This window comes from Anoplolepis gracilipes, chromosome 4, assembly GCF_047496725.1.
Source record: "Anoplolepis gracilipes chromosome 4, ASM4749672v1, whole genome shotgun sequence".
Classification (NCBI taxonomy): domain Eukaryota; kingdom Metazoa; phylum Arthropoda; class Insecta; order Hymenoptera; family Formicidae; genus Anoplolepis; species Anoplolepis gracilipes.
Window position 1 is genome coordinate 5,252,203 of NC_132973.1, and position 21,916 is coordinate 5,274,118.

The 21,916-nt window shown below is 31.0% G+C and overlaps 1 protein-coding gene across 2 annotated transcripts in view; it reads left to right on the plus strand.

Annotated features, from left to right (window-relative positions):
• Positions 1–15,673: 15,673 nt before the first annotated feature.
• Positions 15,674–21,916, plus strand: part of LOC140664691 (uncharacterized) — a 60,548-nt gene continuing 54,305 nt past the window's right edge. Inside the window, exons 1-3 of one of the 2 annotated variants that reach the window (XM_072890049.1) lie at positions 15,674–16,027; positions 16,306–16,927; positions 17,385–17,526. The gene's annotated coding sequence lies outside the window, so the exon portion shown is untranslated. Of the gene's footprint in view, positions 16,928–17,384; positions 17,527–21,916 lie in introns of both variants that reach the window. The other variant, XM_072890050.1, reaches the window with a different exon arrangement.

A 21,916-nucleotide genomic window follows, 5' to 3' on the forward strand; every position in this document is an offset into this window, starting at 1 on the left:
GGTACGTAAAATTATCGTATAATAATATTTTAAATTTTATCGCGAATTACAGATGATTTAACGCGAGGAAAAGAAAAATGGAAGCAAGACAAAAATAACAAAATAAATCGAAATAAAAGAATTGTTGAAGGAAAAGGAACAAGCGAGATGCATAAAACGTAGCTAACAATAAACCACAAGGAGGTAAAATTCAAGCAAAGCAAGAATGATCAACGTACAGATCCGTAGAATGAGAGGGTGGATCGAGAGAAGAGAAGGGATGAGAGAACTAAAAGTGGGAGAAGACAAAGAGGAGAGCGAGACGAAAAACACGTGAGAGAAGAAGACAGTTGGAAGGGAAGGAAAACGGAGAAGCTCAATGTGAAAGAAAGCAAGTCGTGAAAAGAGCAGGAGTTTCACGTACGATAGAAAGAGGATATGTGTGACAACCCTAATATAGATGTAAATAAAATAGGAAAGGGAAAGATTTGGAAGTAAGGAGAGAAAAAAATGTTGATAAAAAGGTGAAAGGAAATAAATATTAAGAGAAGTCGAATGTTGATGAACCGTAAGACATGTGAACGAAGAATGAAGTTAGAAGTAAAGATAAAGCAAGAATAAAGCCAAGGGACAAGAGAGCAAGAAAGATAGCGTCCTATCGAGCGAGCGTTTGTCGCGAGGGGTGGGCGGACCCACATACTACGTGTGAAGCGAAAGGTGACCAATGGTTTTATTTCTCGCGAAGACACTCGTAGAAAGCTCGAGGGAAAACGGATCCACCGAGGAATATAAGTAAGTACGATCGAAGCGAAAAGTATCGGCAGCATGTGGATTAATCGACAGAGCACCATAAATGAGGGTGGAAAATGTTCTTAGTCTGTTTTTTCACGATTGAGATTGATGAAGATTGTTTTTTCTAAGCTTATTTCTAGCTATCCAAAAGTCATTAACATTACACAGACAACGAATAAAGGGACTTTAGAAAGAATGATTTATTACACCTTTGCTTTGTCACTTGAAAATATTTTTAAAAATTTTGGAAAAATAAATGTTTTATTTTGCAAAATTAATATCTTTCTTGATAATATATATATATATATATATATATATATATATAATAATTTTAATGATATACTAATTCTATTATTGAAAATATTTAAACAAACTAATTAGGAGAATATAAATTTAAACGATTGCAAAACAAATATTTAATGAAATTTTCATATTTAATAAATCATAATAAATCTTTAGCTCTTATCTGATAGATAGATTTTTATCGGAATATAATATTTTTGAGGTTCTTGTCGGTGTTTTGTCATTTCATGTCGACGGTTGTAAAACAAGATCCATGTAGTATAAATTCTGTTTCAATTTCCACGTTGTATGCGGACTTCCTAGCAAGGTTCCAACTGTTGTTGCATTTTATTATGCGCGAGATACAAACGGCCTGTAAAACTCGCAATTTGATTCCTAGATTTATGGCACGACTATACAGGATAGATTGGGATCGATGGTGATGCCTGGACCAGAAAAATCTTATCAACTTTATTGGAAATAGAACATGGGGTTTGAACGGATTTGTAATATAAGCGCATGTATAAATATTTATTTCGTTTTAATACATCGATAACATCATCGATTAACTGTGCAATCATTTCATGTTACGCTTACATAAATATATTATATTACATATATTTATTTCTTTTATTACATAAATTATTAGAAATGTAAATATAAATATAATAGACATAGGGATATATTATATAAATATCTTTTTAAAATAATGTGTTATATTATTGCATTATTGTAATCATGTTAATAAAATAACATTCCGTAAACGATTTTTCGTGAAGAAATAAAAATATAAAATAATTTAATTAATTAATTTGTTATTAATTTTGAATTCTTATTCATATATTTTTAATATTATTTATAATTTTCTGCAGAAACTTTTCCATTAGCGAATAAAATTCTCCAGTCTATAATTTCTGCTTACGGGTTCTTTTCAAGAATCTTGTACGTAATTCTACTCTTGTTGGGTGAAATTAGAACGTCGCGCGTTTGAAGAATGAAATTTCTTCTTCAACGTTATAAGCATAGTTATGCTCGTAGGTGTACAATTTTCTTCGACTCAAAGAGATCTCCAGACACCTCTAACCGTTAGATTGCCCTGGCGCAAAATGAAATTATATCGAACATCAAGACAAACTAATAAGTTCATCCCTGGGGAATAGAGGGTTACCGAAGAAAGTGATACTAATATTCTTAGGAACCTGCAGCCTCTCTTCAGGTTTCCTATCACTATACTTGTCTCACATTCGTGAGATTCAACCCTAAGGTAGTATACGCGTTGAATAATACATAATTATCTCACTTTATTCCTTTATCTTCCACATTTTCTATATCTCTCTCATCTACTTTACATAATATAATTTTCATTCCTTATTAATAATCAGTGAACATTCGTTCCAAGATTGAAGGGAGAAGCATCCGTTGTAATTTCCAAGCTATATGGCTTTACCTACTACGACAACAGAGTTCCTAAAGATTAATATAGATGGAGCTTACACCAGATATTAAGTGAAACTACCCGCTGGGAATATGCATATAAGTACTACCCAGGTACCACATGTTCGTTTTATAAACGTTTTCTAAACGTATCTTTTCGTATTAGATACGTTTAGAAAACGTTTATAAAACCAACAATGCTACCTAGGTAAGTATGCAAGAAATGTAGAGGTAAGTCTAAATATTTTATTTTATACAAAGCATATAAAATTGATATGCGCGATAAAACTAATAAAATAAACACTTTGTTTTTAAATGGCTCGCTTTATGAGATAATTTATTATAATAAAAACCAACAGAATAATTCGTGAAAGTACGAAGAATGGAAGACATAATTTAGAGAGTTTCCAAGAGCAATTGTGAGTAATTATAATAACAGTTTGAGCTAATGAAATTGATTAATTATTGAAGAATAAATCACGTTGTTTCAAGTTATTCCGAAAAGTTTATTAAATCAAGCTTTAAATTACTCAAGAGCTTGATTAAGTAATTTAGCATAAGCTTTAAAACAGCTCATCTTATAATTCATAACGCAACTTTTTATAGATTTTGACAAAAAATATTAATATTTCTTGAAAGAAGCAATTTCTTTCATTATATATTTTTAGCATCTTTATAAATAATAATATAATATATTGAGAGAACAATAGGATGCAAATGCTTCCATGAACATAACAATAGTATTTTAATGAATAAATTTTGTAAAAGATATCTCAGTGTCAGTTTATATAGGATATGCAGTTTCAAGATGAATAAACTATTTCTTCACAAGTTGCTAAATTATTTGACTAACAAAGTGGAAGGAAATTAAAGGAGAAATTGTTAGAAGATAAACAGCAGCGGCGGAAATTTGATATTATTATTTGTCGTGTTATCATATAAAGCTAGAATAGCAAGGTGTTGACTTTTGAAATTTTGTTTCTCGAAATTTTTATGCAACATTTTCCTTATTGATAATCTTATTTTCCTTACAACGGAAGACATCAAACGCGTTCAATTTCGAGAGGATATATTTTTATATCGGGAGAACCTGCGAAGAGGCATTGATTTTGTACGACCGAGATTCTCTTATGCTTGGCAAACTTTGCAACGAGACGAAGGATTCCCATTTACAAGGGATTCTTTCTGAAAAAAAAGTTTTATTGGTTTTATAAGTTCTCCTTTTGCGTGCATAAAGAAAAACAACTTGGAATTAAGTACGACTTTCTATAAATAAAACAGCTTAAAGATAATGGCATCTTGAAAAAGACAACGTCTCTTCATAAATATATATCGCTAAAAAGAATCGATCAATTTTATTTATTTTTTTTTTTTTTATATTGAATTATTCATCCAAATATTTAAAAGAAATATCTGCTTTTGTTTATTTCAATGCAATAAAATAACAAAATACATTTTTATATATATCGTAAATTTAATAAAATATTCTGTCACATTTAATTTTATAAAATTTATCTAAAATTTATTTTCGAATTTCATGGATTTATTGTAAAGTCGTAATTAAATCCTTTACAATTTAGTTAGTGGAAAAAAATCATTATTTTACATAAAGTAAATTATTCTTTTGTACAATTCTGTATTAATTCAATTCACTGATATCAAGGAAAACACGTTGAATATAAAAATAAATTAAAAAGTTTATCATAGGCGTAATAAAGGTAGCAAGCCGGGTATTAAAGTTAAGTAGTACCTAAGAATTCGTTGTGTTCGTTCGTTTAATCATTGTCGAATGCAAAAAGAAGCTTGGAAAGAGTTTTCTTCTTTATATCGCGCAATTTAATTATGTTCCGGACAATCGAGCGATTAGTGGTATTTAGAGGCTTTTTCCTTGTAATACAACTTGAATGAATATTAATTGAACGTCTCATCTCTCCATCCTGTATTTGCATCGATTGGATTTAACGAGAATCGTATTGGCAGTTTATGATATTTTTGTCTCGAATGCAAAAATAGAGGATTCGCTAGTGTTCTACATTAATTGTTTCGTAGCAGAGAATTTATAATTTTGAATCTGAAAATAATGTGTGTGTATATGTATATGTTTTTTATTTTTAGAGCATAAACTTTAAAATATTAAATAATTAAATTAAAATATAATAATAATTTTATACATATTATTAAACATAAGATTAATTGTAAAAATAATTGTAAAAAAAATATTCCTATAAATACACTTATATCATATTCTCGTTTTAAAATGTTGTGAAAACATCACTAATAAAATGTAAAATGTACGTATAGCAAAAAATTATGTTTTTGCATTCATTACATATATGTATAAAAATACATATGTATAAAAATACACGTTCTAGTGTAGTAAATGATATAAATATAAAAATATAAAAAAAATAAATATAAAAATAAACTTTTTAGCGCGCGTAAGAAGGTAATAGTTATTGGTCCCTGGACTGTTAGTCTCGTAATATTTTTACGACTTTGATGCGGACGTTCACGTGCTGTGAAACTTATAAAGTGCTCGGTTTTCTTAGTTAAAATTTCTCGTTAAAGTTACTGTCACAATTTAATCTCGAATGAAGTTAATTATGAGATAGTTCAAGTGTATGTAATATGCCACATTACACGCACAATTTGATGAACTATTAAAAACAAAGAATATCATATTTATATTATTTTTATACAAGAGATAAAAATAATATATAAATTATAAATAATATAAATAATATAAATTATTTCTTATTAAAATTTTATTCATGTCAGTTTTCTAATAACATTATCGTTTCTGACATCAGACGAGCTTTGAAATCACACATGAATGCGGTGATATTACAAAGGAAGAAAAAAAAAAGTTGCTTCAAAGGGAAAGAGAGAGTAGGTCATTCGAAAAGGTAGGTTGATGGTTGGATGATAAAAATGACGGATTCACAAATTTCACTGCGAGTTCCTAAAAATGTTGTGATTTTAAACGCGGCTGTTCGCAAAATTGCTGAGCCGGCGATTTCTTTTAAAGTCACGCGGTGAGTGAAATGGGAGAAAAAAAAGTTTCTTTTGACGAAACTTATATAATCCACGGTCTCGTGATACGAGAAATAACGACCGGCGAGTTTCGCGATGGCTCTTCTTCGCGTTTCTGCGAACACGATAGATTTTAAACACGGATGTCATTTTGCGTCGCTGCGGGATTTATGATTCCAGTAAAAATGGATTCGATGCAATACGCCGGATGTAAATCGCCGTTTTATTTCAAAGTAAACGGACATTGTGCGTGTACGTGACGGCAAGAGAATCGCCTGTAAAACGAACGCGTGTTTTTGCAGGAGGAACGAAGTTTACTTTAACTGCGCGATTTGTCTCGATATATATACATAATACATACATATATTGTCATTGAAACTGGCGTACGATTACAGATTAATTATACCGAAGCCAGAGAAATTTCTCTTTCTCTCTCTCTTTTCTGATTAAGACCCATGAATATTCATTTTGCCATTGGACGCATTTGCATATGCTTATAGTAAAATGAAAATCAGCAAATGTTCTACAAGATACACCTCATTCAATCACCGCTGACATAAAGTCGATATTTATTATTTATTCCATCTCACAGCTTGCAGATCGCCTTTGTTTACGAATTAAAAATAATTATGCACGTTATTTGTTAATAAACATATATATATATATGATTTTACAGAAATGTTTTCTAGATGTTATTACAATTTTTTGTGTGCAAAATAGTAAAAAATAAAATGCTAATTTTAACATTTTTTTATGTCTCAGAAAGTTTATTCTAAATTTTAAGTTAAAATCACTCAAATTATTGTGTGTTACTTATTGCCAAACTAGAATGTTAAGTAATTATAACACAAAACTTTACATTTATTTTTGTTATTGTGACTTTAAGTGTGATGTAAAAATAACAAACACAAATTAATTAAAAACTACATGAAGTACAAGTAGTTGCAATAATTTGTAATATTGACAGAATATTTTAAAATTTATGATTACACGAAGATTTATTTTAACTTTTCGTAGAATGTTAAACTGATTTTGAAACATGTTGATTATTAATGTAATGATGTGGTAAAAGCACTCAAAATAATAATATTCTATTTTTAAGAGACATACACAAAGTGTTAAGTTAACATAAATGTAACGTATGAAATTGTTATAAAAATAATAACATATCAACTGTATGTTAATTTTACAATGAAGTAGTAATCAAACGTGGTAAGATAAGAAAATTTTAACATATGGGTGCACAGGTTTTTGCTGTGCGTGATTTAATTATTTACTTACATGTATGTGTATAAAATTTAATGAAAAGGTATCTTATAATATAATTTCAACCAGTTTTGGGATATACGAAAAAATCATTCATAATATATTATTTAAAAGATTATTTAACAGTGAGTTATTTCTCGATGGACCTTCGATCGTGAAAAATTTTCTTCACCATTTATCGAGAGTAATCCTGTGATATATAACGTTCAGTTCGAATGCGTGCTTCCTATTGTTCGTGAATGTTTCTTTTCTATCTTTACAAATAGTTTGGAGACAAATGGCTTTCCGATAAACCGTCTACTATAAACAATACGACTACTGCCGTAATAATTAATATCTTCGATGCAACGACAAAGAGAGTAATCGCTTTCACCTATGTATAAGACATGAATATACACTACGCAAAAAATTAAAGAACCATTTTCTTCCATTTAAAAAAGGCCAATTTTCAAATAGTTGCAACTTGCTTAAAAATAATCGGAATAAGAATAAAAAAGCGTTTTAAAGCTTAAAGTTTTAGAATCTTTAAATGAATTTCAATTCTTTCAATTTGTTACAAAATTACATTGTAAGAAAGCGACGTTCGTCGATTGAACAAATTTTTCAAAAATTTGTCCAAGAATACCAAATTAAAAAAAATCCGAGCACGATTTCATTAATTGTATGTTAAAGAGCAGAGTTTTTGGTTTAATTTCTTTTTTTTAACGAATGTTCTATAATTTTTTTTCGCCGAGATACTATTATAATTTATATAGTTACTATTTTATTAGATACTATTTTAATTATAGATTATTAAAGCAAAATCGAGCTATTTAAACGCTTATAACTAGTGAAAAAATAATCGTACAATAATCATTAAAAAAGCAATTTAAAGAGGATATTTTTATTTTTAAATTTAAGTCTACTTCTATGTATTAAATTAATGAGATTTTTACACATTATACTAATTATATTCTCATACATATAATTTTTTCATTTTTTATTTTTATTTTTATTTTTATTTGGATATATATTACTTGACATATCAATTGCTATACACTGCATTGTTTGCTCTCTATTACCTTTATCAACCGTTTAGTTTAAAGAGGAAAGTTAGCACTTTAAAACCCTCCTATCATTTTTTTAATCATTATTCATTTTTAAAGCGTAATTGTTACTTAAAAAATCAAGTAAAAATTGCACTTTTATCTTTTTTATTTAAAACAATGGAAGTTAACCAAAAACCGCTAAAATTTTCATGAACTCTACAACATTTATAAGTAAAAAGCATTCCAGTTACTCGTACAAAAGGCCTAAGTATTAAGTTTTTCTTCTTTAATTTTTGTGTCTAGTGTATATACGAAGCTTTTTGTTAATTACCGCTTCATTATTCAGTTTATTATAAAGCCTTTCCTTTTTGTCCGCACATACTCTTTTAGCAATCAATCATATATTATAATTAAAAGTAAATCTAATATCTTGATTTGCATGCGTCTATTATTTCGATATTTCGACGCACCTGTCGGGACAATTACAGATCTCGCTAATATGTGACCCGAATATGACCACTGTTGCCGCCGCCGGCTATATATTCTGTCTATATTGGTATTCTGCATCCTCACACTTGGGAAATGATATTCCGTTTCTGCATCGACGCTGTTGTCGAGACGCTATAAATTCGTATTCGATTGCGCACATGTACGAAAGTGGATACGTTCGGAGTCAAGTATGCGCTACGCGCGCAGATATCTGCATGCATATGCCTTATTTGCAGAAGGTTTCGAGTATCGTGTCCATCTGTAGATGCAGGCAGAGATATTCTCCGATAGTTTCCCAATGACGCGTATCAAGAACATTCACATACCCCCGATATTGGTTAAAGCGTGTCTACACGCGTTAGTACCCGAACGGCAAGACAGACCGCGTAATACAACGTTATAGTAAAGTGATATCGCTGTTAGCTCGATAATTAACGTGTAATTCGATGATCTTCTCGCCTTGCAAAACATTTCCATAATTAAAGCGAAATCTCAAAGTGTGATCTCGAAATCTGTAAAAGAAGGCAATCGAAAGGAATATTTACAAGACTGGAAATAATGATTTTTTTTAATCTAAGTAAAAAGCTTTATTAGCATTTTACTTTGAGTTTAAACCCTAAACAAGACTTTGATAGACGATATGACAGATGATATTTGACGCATAAAAAGCTTAAGTTGGATGTTTTACGACGTTACCACGATTGATTACCTAAAGTGTTATGTAATCTTTTTTATTATTTAATTTTTAATTGTCGAAAGTTATGAGATTACATATATATATATAAAACACTCTTGATATCTCATAACTTTCGACAATTAAAAATTAAATAATTAAAAAGATTACATAACACTTTAGGTAATCAATCGTGATAACGTCGTAAAACATGCAACTTAAGCTTTTCATACGTCAAATATGTATATATATATATATATATATATTATATAATATAATTTTGCAATTAATTAGTATAAATTTGTTGAGTGTAAAAAATTATTTAAAACAGATTAATGCACATACTGGTATCTGGAAGAGAGACTTAGAAAGATTACGATCTTATTATTGACCTACAATCCCTAGACGAACTCTCTAAACCAAATCGGGGGCAGTATCAGGTGCTCCCGCTTCGTAATAATAGGAAACCCACGGAAAGTACAACAGGAAGGCAGATGGTAGGCAAAACTACATGTAACTTCGTCCAAGTTGCCGATTGATTATCGATATACCTATAGTAAGTTCCCACTTTATCCGCACGTGTGCCTATATAGCACATTATATATTATATATATATATATATATATATATATATATATAATAATTAAATTTATGTTCTCTTAAGAATTCGTGTGTCCTCACATTTGACAACTTTAAAGTAAAAAATAATCTTCTTGGAATACAGTTTGTGATAAAGTGGTTTATATATTATATATTATATATATATTATCTATTTTTTGCCTTTTACAAATATATATAAATTAATATGCGATCTCTCTCTTTTTATGTAAATCTGCATTAAAAATAAAAAATATTTTTCAGAATAAAAAATTACATTAATTTAGGATAGGTATATTTATCGTTTGCAGTATTTTTTTCCATAAAATACTTTTTTGAAGTATACTTTACGATTTTATAAATCTGACGAACGGATGTGAGCGTGTTTTTGATTACACGTAATTATAAAATTATGAGATGGACAACTCAAATGTTCCACACGGTATCTCTGCATAGAATCGTAAATCACCGTTACGCGTAATTACATGGCTAATTAATTCAGAGTATTAATTGAGGCGAAACGCAATTACTAATGTCAGATGCGACGACACGACGGATTTGTTCGTATTCGCATACTATATACTTCGAATTGTTTTGTATTTTTCACTTGAAATCGAGATAACTTTTATATCTCGGATTTTCGTCGATTATGGCATCCTCTTCAAAAGTTTTCCAAGACATGATATGGCAGCATGCCAATCACGAAATTTGAACCAAAACGAATTTTATACGCTCGATCGCTCAAGCAAATATGAGACCTCTTATTGAACCGGGATATGATATAATTTATCGTGAATTTGTGACTAGCATACGTTAAGGAATTTTATTATAATTTTATTTTTACAGAAGGATCAGATCCAGAAAATTGGTTTGTGATTTGAATTTTGCAATTTAAAATGTAATAACAATATGTTTCCGAGAATATTTATAGAAACATTCGAATTTTTTTAAAAAAATTCCAATTTCTAAAGTATATTACATAATTTTAATCAATCAATTTTGTTATTATTATTATTATATTTATTATCAATTTTATTATTATTGGAACATTTAAATGAGGAATCAGAATTTTAGAAAATTATTAAAAAAAGATGAATTTGTTTATAAAAAGAAGCGAACTCTTTCGTGTATAAATTCTATTATTACTGCAATTCTTTTTCTATTTGTAGGTATTCTCTCCAAAAAGAACAAATAAGCATTTGCCTTGAGGTCCATATTGATAAAGGTCGAGTACACGTAATCTTGTACATGTTTAATAGGGATGCAGTATACTAACTTACATCGATATACAACATACTGGTATTTTGAAGGGCTTTTCCCAAACCGCAGTAGATGTTATATATCTTTGTATAGTAAAAGCCAATTCAATTAAGCGGTTTATAACAAGCGGTTTATGCACATGAATGTTTATATTTAGAGAGAAGAGCAACATATATGTATATATACGCGCATGAGCATGTTTCTCTTTTGCAAGATTTAGATATATAACTATAAATATAATAAAATTAATTAGATATCATGTCAGAAATATTGAGAAAAAATTATAAAAGGAAAAAGAGAGATAAATATATATATATATAATACTCTTTGTATCTCACATTTTCCTGAATTATGCAGAATAATATTAAAAGATTGAGCGTCATCTCATTTATACAAAACGTAACATAAAAAAAAGTCGATATGTGATATGCAAATCTGTCGCGTAAAACATTCTTTAAAATAATATAACGCATGTTCCACTGTTGAACGTGCCCTTTCTCTTATTTTCGTGGCATTTATAATGTGTTGGTCGATACAGAATTTTAATCGTGCTTAGTACATACACTGTTTTTAACCTTTTGTACCAAAGTATCGGTCGTTTTTTTTTATCCGACAATTTAACGATTATATACGCGCCACTTCGCGCATGGTTTTTAAATTTATATCGACGAAAGAATGATTATTATTGTAGATGCGTGTCTTTGTAAACATTTATTTCTAATTAAAATGATAAAAATATTTATAATAAATATAATTTCGCGTGCATAAGAAATATAAAAATATATATATTTTTAATAATATACCTACATTTATATTTTACATTTTTATTTTCAAGGTAAAATATATATATATATTTTTTTTTTTGTTATCGCTTGATTATCAAAATTTTATTTCACACGGAAAACTTGATAAACTGAACATCTGTCACTCGCGATATTGCAAAGTTTATGTAACGGAAAATTCAGTCCCCTGTTTCGTTAATTTTCGCGGACGTGTCATCTCGCGCGAATGCGGTATACATTCGCTATGGAATGTAACTTCTCTCACGTGAAAGAGACGGACACGGATAGCTGGCGAGCTAATCCGTCTGTCTAATTGCACGGCCTGTTTACGCTCGCTCCGAACTTGCTATTACGGTTGCAGTTTCTGACATTTATTGCAACGGCATTCTCCGAATGCGATGTGAAAAGACGCAGAGGAGCATGTTCTTGGCTACGCGCAACGTACGGGCCGCAGTATTATGATTTTGACGTTAGATGTGACGTCCCATAGGTAAATCCCGTTTGCGGCCGAGCATTATGCGCGCATATTGAAAAATGCATAAAATTTTGTGCAACGTAAATGCGGAAGATTTATGCTATACATATATTGCGCCCCGTCTGTATACATCCCCTCGTTTCTCCACCGAGTCAATATTCTATCGAGTTATTTTTAAAACGCATAAGATAGATTTAAAAGACACAAAGGAGGAAAAGAAATAAAATTGCTCGGAAAATTTCTTTTGTCGCGCCAAAGATAAAATATTCCTCACACACATTGACCGCTCAAAAAAATTGTGTTTAGCGTTTGAAAAAGCTAGACAGAATAAAATTTAAAAAAAGTAAAATTCAGAAAAATATAGGTATATTACATCGAACTTTATAGAGGTAGAAGTAATAACACCTAATGTGTTGCGCCTAATATACCAAATAAATAATATAGTAATTATATGTATATAATACTAAATAATATAAAATAATAATGTAGTAAAATTAAATTAAATATTAATAATAATTATATAAATAATTAGTTAATATAACATACAAAATAATATAATATACTGTACAAAATAAATCATATAGTAACTATATATATATAATACCAAATAATACAAAATAATAATGCAGTTTAAAATTAAGTTAAATTTAATATTAATGATAATTATTAATAATAATTAAATATATAATTAATTAACCATACATTGCTATTAATTTTAATAAATACGAGATTAATTTTAATAATACTGGAGATTACATATTACGACATTACGGGCAAGAAATAACTAGGACAAAAGCTAATTGGCTCATGTTGACAATTAAAAGGACTCAACCTCGTTTACGTAGGAATGGTCGCATCGAACGCAACATATTATTCCGCACGCAATCGAGCTGAAAGCAACAGGAACATTCGATGCGTTCGATTTGCCTGGATGTTGCGAGGGGTATCACGACGCAAAGATCGTAAATGTCACGCAGCGACATAGAAAATGGCTACGTAACAATATATACGCCAGAGTGATCGCGATATACATCGCGTGGGCGAACTGATACAAGCAACTGGTAAGTGCTTCGCATCAACCTGCACTTTTCGTTGAAGCTGTGTAGTGAAAATATATTAACATGCATTAGTATGTTTACATGCGCGCTTCAAAGACTGCGCAAACATTCAGGTACAAGGTCATGTACATGTACGCTGATATATGTATTATAACGCGTAAATTGCATTACTTGTAACATGCTGAGAATTTACAGCAAGATTTAAAAGAGTTAAATTTTAGAATTTGCTAGTGAATCCGTCTTCGTTTCTTCTCACTTTAATTAAATATGCCTTTTAATCTGATCTGCCTTTATTAGCGAAGGGAAGAAAGGTCATGTTAATTCTGTACATCATTTAGTTAGTATAATCGCTCTTTATAACTTCGTAGTAATTAATTCGTAAGTTATATTTAGTATAGACAGAGAAAGTGCGTGTGTACATCGTTATAAACTACCCCTTGAATATACACATTATCTCGGGATTTAGTTAGTTTACGTAGATTCCCGAGCGACCGATACAATGCTCTTGCAATCCTAACAGTATGCATTTGTAATCTCATATGTGTGGAAAATTCGCTATTAGAATGCTATTAGTATAATTATTTGCGTCATTACTGCATCATTATTATTACCGTAAAAGTTACGAAGCACACCGAGGTATCCATATTTTTTTTTTTCATGAAAATTATTCTTGTGACGCCTTTCCAAATTAAAGCCGGATTAAAATTTTCCCTATACACGAATAAAAAAATTTCAAACTAACCCAGGCAGCCGGTGCACTGGAGTATAAATGTCAATGTGTAGGTAGATAGCGCAGGCTCGTGGCAAAAATACACAAGGCACGTATGAGCAAAAGACTAGACAAGTAAAATGACAAGACCAACTTTAACAGGACTCACGTAACCGCACAAGCATAGATAAAAATCATAGAAAGAAACTGTTTGCATGTTGACTCGACGAATGACAGTTAACGCATAATGAGATTTTTCATAAGGTAGTAGGTGTAATGATATATAAAAGGAGGGTAAAATGTGCTGACTTTTTTGCCCAAAAAGTTTAACATAAGTTGTATATATTTTCTTATAGTTTTTGAATTGCTGAATACGGAAATACCTGTTTTATTGGTCTAAACGTGGGAAAGTGGTCAAAATTCGTCTTAAATAAATAATAATAAGTCATTTTTAATAGTAATTCAATTTTGGCGTCGATTTTGCAATAATTTAATATATAATTTAGTTTTATAATTTTTTTTACTGAAAATTAAATCAACATTTTGGAAATGCTAAATCTAACGTAGCAAAATCAATATAATATATCTTAAGTCTCATTAGATGTGCTTATATGAAAATAATTAAATGTTGAAGAGAGAATTTCAAAAACATAAAAGGAGATATAGGAATGGATATTTCAACTTTATATAACATTAGCGGATCCGATCAACCAAGAAACTGGACAAGATTAAGATTATTTCTGTTGATAAATAAAACGAGACGCTAATATCCTGTATAATATGAAAAGTAATATAATAGGGCTCCAGGCAAAGGTCTACAAAACTTAACGCGCTTCTAAGTTGAACTTTAATAGTAGTGGAAGTCCATTTTAAGATATTTAAAACTGTACAATGTACACAGTTGTATCTGATGAGACTTAAGATTCTTGAATAAATTGACTATTTATTTTTTAATTTTTATATTATATTGATTTTGCTACGTTAGATTTAGCATTTCTAAAGTGTTTCATTAAGAGTGTTTCTTTAGTTTTCGGTAAAAGAAATTCTAAAACTAAATTATAATATAAATAATTAACTATAACTATAATAAAATAATATAAAAAATAACTATAATAAAAATAATGGTCGAAATAAGTCATTTTGAATATTAATTCGATTTAACTATAATATAAATAATTGCAACAAAATCGACACTAATCAAATTAATATTCAAAATGACTTATTTCGACCATTTAAGGTGAATTTTGACGACTTTCCCACGAGCTTAAACCAATGAAACGGATATTTTCGTATTCAGCAACTAAAAAATTATAAGAAAATGTATATAACTTAATATAGTTGAGATTTTTTTCTCAGGAAAGAAACAAACTGAAGTAAGATTACTGTAAATCATTTAAATTATCATTATTTGTACACTTTTGCGATCGTTTACTACGTAATCGCTTTCACTTACATTAGACTGTTTGTAGGCCAATCGACCAGATTGACGCGATTAACTTGATGCGTTTATTATGGATACACCGTGTGGACATACGCATTTCAGCGTCATTAAGCGAAAACTACGTCAAGAAGCAGGAGCGATTGCGCTTGTATGTCATCGAGGCTACGTCACCGTGATAATTATTTATAGCACGCACGTCTTTTCTAAGATACATGGGGACAGGTGGGGGGGAGAGAGAGAGAGAGAGAGAGAGAGAGAGGGCAGGGTCAGAGACGGGGAAAGGTAGGCAGGTAACCAGGCAGGCAGGGGTAGGTACAGGCAGGGGTAGGTTACTCCGGTATCAGCCACCCGGCAAGTAAGCAGGAGCAGGCAGGCGGTGAGTAAGGAAGACAGAGAGAACCGAGGCGAGCCGGCGCGGCGCGTGAGGAAGAGAGAGACGGCGAGTCCGCGGCGCCTGCGTGCTTGATTCTTGAGAGCGAGCCCTCATCCGAAATCCAGGATCCCAGTCGCGAGCGCGCCGCCGGTACAAGCCATTCGCCAGGACACCGGAGCACGACGGTCGCCGACCTGGCCACCCGGCGGCGAGGGGCGCACTCCACCCACACCGTGTGTGTCGCGCGCGACACGTTATTCCGCGACACGAGCCAACAAGTCAGCAGCACATCCACGAGGTCCGACACCGGCCGGTGTCTCGCGCTCGATCCTACCTGTCTGGATCGCCGCCCCAGGGTATGGCACATTACGCGTTGCGTGTTCTCGATCACGCTGGATCACCTGCGCGCGTAAGATTTCCGCGACGATAAATCGATCCGTCGTAGATTGATCAGTGAGCTTTTTTTTCCTTCCTTTTATAAGATCGACGAATTCAGTGATTAAATAAGAAAGATCGAGAGAGAAAGTTCGTTATCACAAGATATTATATTGAGCGCGGTATCGGGATATCACGATTATCGGAGAGATCGAGCTGGTGAGTTTAGTTAATTTTCTTTCTGTTGCGCGTGATCGAGATGATGCAGATGGAACGTGGAAGATATTTGGATCAAAAGCACGCAACGAAGGAAAGGAAAATTGATGAGTGATGGGTCCTCCGCGAATTTCGAATTTTATGAAAGAAGAATCGAAAATTTAACAGTCAGAATTTGACATATTGAAGGACAGGTGAATCGGTGAAAGGAGACAGAAGTCGAGAGAGGACAATCGGGCAGTGGCCGGATGTCAATGAACTCGCGTACTCGTGAAGAAAGTACATTGGGAAGATCAAGTGTAATGTATAAACATCGAAGGAACGAATGATTAGGAATTTCTTAGACTTTTCAGAAGATTGAAATGACGAACAAGTGTTTATGATAATAAAAACCAGCTTTAATATATGCAAATTGTCTGTTAACGAAGAGCAAAAATACGCTCGACAAACAGGTCTTTATGCGATGTAAGGTATATTAGTCAAGATAGAAATAAAATGGAAAAGACATATTACGTGAGAGGTAATTATGCAATTTTTACGCCACATTGACAAATGAAGCACCGATAAAGGACCGATAACGTCCTGAAGGAGAATTATAATACTTACGGGATTGAAGAAATTGAGAAGATTTTCAAACTTTACACAATTGAGGATTAAAGTAGCAGGTGAGATCTCGTTTACATTTAAAAAGTCATTTAATTTAATTTATTGAATGTTTTCAAAAAGTGAAAAATGGAGATAAATTGGAATTCGGAAAATACAGTCTATTCATGAATTGTCAATATCTATAGAATAATAGTTATAATTATACGCGAATCTATTTTTTTTCTTAACTTTATATTATACAGTCAAGAGAGAAAAATTTTATTAGATTTTATATTTCGTTTATACGCAACATATATATATATATTGTATATATCTTTTACTACATTATTTTATTTTCACATATTTACACATTTATTTATAAAAAATAATAAATGAAAATTATATTTTATTGAAGCATAAATCTTTTCTGTTTAAAAAATCGTGTATATTTCTTATACATTTTTTCTTTGATAATTTTATCCTACAAGTTTTTGCATTTTCACATTTATTAACGGTGATATTTATTTCTGTTCAAAGTGACTTAGATGCATCGGAGCAAAAGCATTTCGTTTCGTTATTCGTCCTAGTCATCGCATCCACTCGGACGGTAATTACGCTAATAAGGACATCACATTGGCCACCGCAACGTAAATTAATTTGTAGCAACGTACACATACTGGTGAGTTCATCGTTTCGCTTTTACTCTATTCTCACAATAATTACTTCCACCAGAATTATTTGAATCTCGTTCAAGCGACGGATACTTCTTGATTTCATTAACGAAACATAGTTTCGCGTTTCGCAAAATTATGTCGCTTACTGTTTATAATCATTATCGAAGTTTATTATTGAGTTGGAGATATGTGTAATTTGATTTATGAGTCGACGAAAGAGGGGTAAAAAACCGTGGCAATATTCATGACAGATGATCAATATACGTATACACTTTTAGAGATACACATACCTAAGAGGTACGATAATATTTTGCGAGATTTCTCGTACACGATCGCTTACGGTCAAAGGTTAACAGTTTCCGATACAAATATATAATCCGTTTTATTCTGGTCACATAGTGAAGCATGCACGTTTCGTTTACGTCCGATATCTTCGCTCTATTGGCACTTGCCACCTACTACTATCGTAAGCAGATATCGCAGACTCTTGTAGAAGGGGATACGTAAAGTTTAAGTATTCTTTCTACGCTGTATAAATTGCGATGGAAGCCGGCAAATTTTTTTAAAGAAATATTTAAAAGAGTTTGAAAGATTTTCTTTACGCGCTAAAAAATAATATATATATTTCGCTGAATATCAATAGGCACCGACAATTTTCATGATTTTTTATCTTTCATACGATCGTTAATTTATATCTTGAAATGGATGTATAAATTACATTTTAACGCAAAGAATTAGGAGGACGCAAAATTAATGAGCATGTAAACGTTAATAAACAAACGTGTCCGCATAATACACCTTACATCATGCCACGCGTGTTTGCGATTAAGTGGGATTAAGTTCTCGAATTGCGTGATTATCGATCGTAAGCCAATTAGCAGCAACAAAGTATTATAGCATTTGTGTACTACGTACATACATATGGTACACGTGTTGAAACGATAGTGCAGAGAGTGCAATAACGCGAAATAAAATGAGAGGAAACATCCACGTGGGAATCGGACAGGTGTTCCTTTATTTCTTTTCCGGTTCGACGATTATTTGCATCCCCCTAATTGCCCTCCCTCCTCATGAATGTCGCTGCACAATATAGAGGTTTTATCGTTTCTTCCTCACTGTTTACGTGAAGCGAAGAGTAAGCGGATTTCTTGCTCATCGTCGATTAGAATGCATCGGATAGGTTCGGTTTATTATTATTTTCCTATAATTTGCAAAGCAAGAGCTGCTGGAAGTTGCTATAATAATTTATCAGTCTGCGTATATAACGGTAATACTTTTTGTGATATTTTTGTGAATAACGACACGATTTGAATGTATTAAATATTTCATCAAAAATTTAAATAAGAGAAAAGAAAGAAACATATATGCATTACGATATCTTACGGTTTTAGTTGATATCATTAAGTAGATAAATGTTTGCTTTCTGTTATCGTATAATAACGTAAATATATAATGTAAATGTTTACTGGAAGATTAATGCATGTGTGTGTGTGTATGTTAGATTGACAAGCTGAAGGCAAATTATTCTCAAAGTACATTAGTAAGGTAGCTGTCCCAGTTATAAATTATTTAAGGTTATTGACTAGGATTTTTTTATATTTAAAAAAAGGAGTATAATAAGTCGAATATATATTTTACATAATAATTCTCGGAATTTTTAGCTATCATATTTAATTAAAATAAAAATATTTTTACTTGTATATAAAATAATTATTTAAATTTTGATAACCATCTATTGATGATCCAATTGTAAGTCGCTTATAATCTTTTTGTCCCAATTGCAAAACGAAATAACATATCTCTTGTTTTGCAGAGAAATATAAGCTTATTTCATTGTGTAGTCTTTCTTACTATTGACATTCATGCTGCAGATTAAACAAAAACGTCGCCAGTTAAAAATTCTTTTTTTAATTTTTTTGCAATATTTCAGTTAAGTTAAAAATGTGATATTTTACTGATAGATGATGCAATAATGTATAATGATATGTTTCTTTTTAAGTATGTTTAATAATTAATTGTTTAATAACATAAATTAAAAAGCAAACGTGACTTACTATTGGGATATGACTTACAATTCGGACAGTTACCTTATGTGCCCACTAGAAAAATACTTTTTTCAATTCAATTATTCGTACATTAAAAGTTTTTTTATATGCATTTCAATGCGCAATCAATGTATAATAATAACTAACGGAAAGATTAGTAATACATATTATAATGGAATTGTTCAAATAATTTGAAAGAAATATATAATATATTATATTATATTATATATAATATATTATATATATATATATATATATATATATATATACAATAATTAAATATATATATATATATACAATAATTAAATGTATATAATATATATAATATATCCAATTAAAACAGAAATTTAAAAAAAAAGTTTAACATGCTGAACTTTCACGAGATATTGCGAAAAAAGCGAAAAAAGTGTATCAGTCTTTTCTTTCGATTCTTGAAGTTGTTATCCGGCATGATAACTTTTTATACATGCGAAACGTACTGTACCTATATGAATCGTTGAAAAATACGGAAACGGAAAAGTCTTGCGCTCTTCATCAAAACGAAGGATCGCCGTACTTCGGCATGACAATAACATCTTTTATATCGTCTATACTTGCGAATATGTCTCTCGTTTAATGGCCTACCGAGTTTATTGTGCTGGTTGCGGCTGAATGTTCTAAGAGAAAATCGCAAAGGATAGAAATTTGGTATATGCACAACCATCAATTTATTTCCGGTCCCATTTAACAAAAGGAGGATTAAGGATGAATGAATGTGGCGGTAATTCGGCACCTATACGGTAGCATATAGATAATTCATTGAATTAGAAGAAGGTCGGGTAATGAATTGTCTCACCGAGATTTGCGGGCAAATTACGGGCGTATTACGATTTTGTCTTTCTACCGAATTTGGGTATGAATTCCATCTTCCGGAATTATGGATGAAAATTAAATAGATGAAAAATGTGCCCCAGCATATCTATTCTAATTAGAGAAAAAGAAAAGGAAAAGTATTGTTTCTCATTTTTTTACTTTTGTAATTGCAATTGCGTTGATAATTTTCTCGCGAAAATTTCAAAAGCTAAAAATATATCGATTGTAAATCTCTTTCCCTAAAAAATTAAATTTATTCAACATTTTTCCGAATATTCTACATTATTATTCTACATTCTTTACACGTACACGTGTCTTAAACGCGCAGTGATAAGGGAAGGTTCGAATATGGAAAAGTTTTTCGATGTACCTATATATCTGTATACATATTTTACTTGGCGAGAAAATAAATTTGAGAAGAGCGAGTCTAAACTTTATATCGAGCATCTCAGTGCGCGATGGATTCCGTTCATGATAGTATACCGTTGCTTTCCATCAAAATAGAATCGAGTGCGAAATTTCGTATTTCTGCGAAAACGCCCTTGTATCATGAAGCATGATGGCAAATGCACACAAATAAAACCATATAATTTATTAAGGCAAAACAGTATCGTTTATCTTTCCTTATTTTAATAAAAACAAATCGCTTGTTTGAAAAATAATACATCATAATTTCGTTATAATAAATAAAGAAGAATACGATTTAAAAATATCGTTATCGAGAAGACAAATGTTTGATATTGCGTTGGTGTGGAAATAGGATTACAAAAGAAAAGAAAGAAACTCTTGAACTCTCGCGCGAACAATCGGGTTTAAAAGAGTATCGATAAAAGATTCAGTGATGCTAAATGTGCTGGTATATGTACAGCTTGATATCCGATCTAGTTCTCCATTTTGATCAAAGCTGTCACGTTCCTCTTTCACGTTTCTCTTTTCCATGCGCTGAATTCAAGTGCAAACTAGATAATACCGTAATCGATCTTAATCGACATTGTAATCGATCTTATACATTTTTTCAGAATTTATTCGATATCCCAAATTCTTTCACAGGTAGTTTGTAGATTTATTTGTATCGCGATTCAAGATTATTAAGAAGCTTCCATCATATAATGATATAATGATAATTCTAGAATATGTATTTTTTATTATAATTTATTGTAATTGCGATGAGATTTACATTTTGTTCCATTATTGAAATGACGCAAAATAATAGAAAGAAAGAAAGAGCAAATATACAACGTTTCTAAGTGTGTGTGCATAAATATAATATATAATAAACATGTCAACATACTGTGCTTGAAAAGAAAAATAATAACAAGTGTGCATTTAGATGTAGAAAACCAAGATAGAATATAGAGAGGTTCTTAGTACGAGATCCTCAATTATTTTACAAACGCGACCACTTTTCTTTATAAATGTTACTTTCATGTTGATAATAGATAACCGTGAAATCGTATGTAAATGACAGCAGCGTATCGCACGTGTACGGACGAGTGTG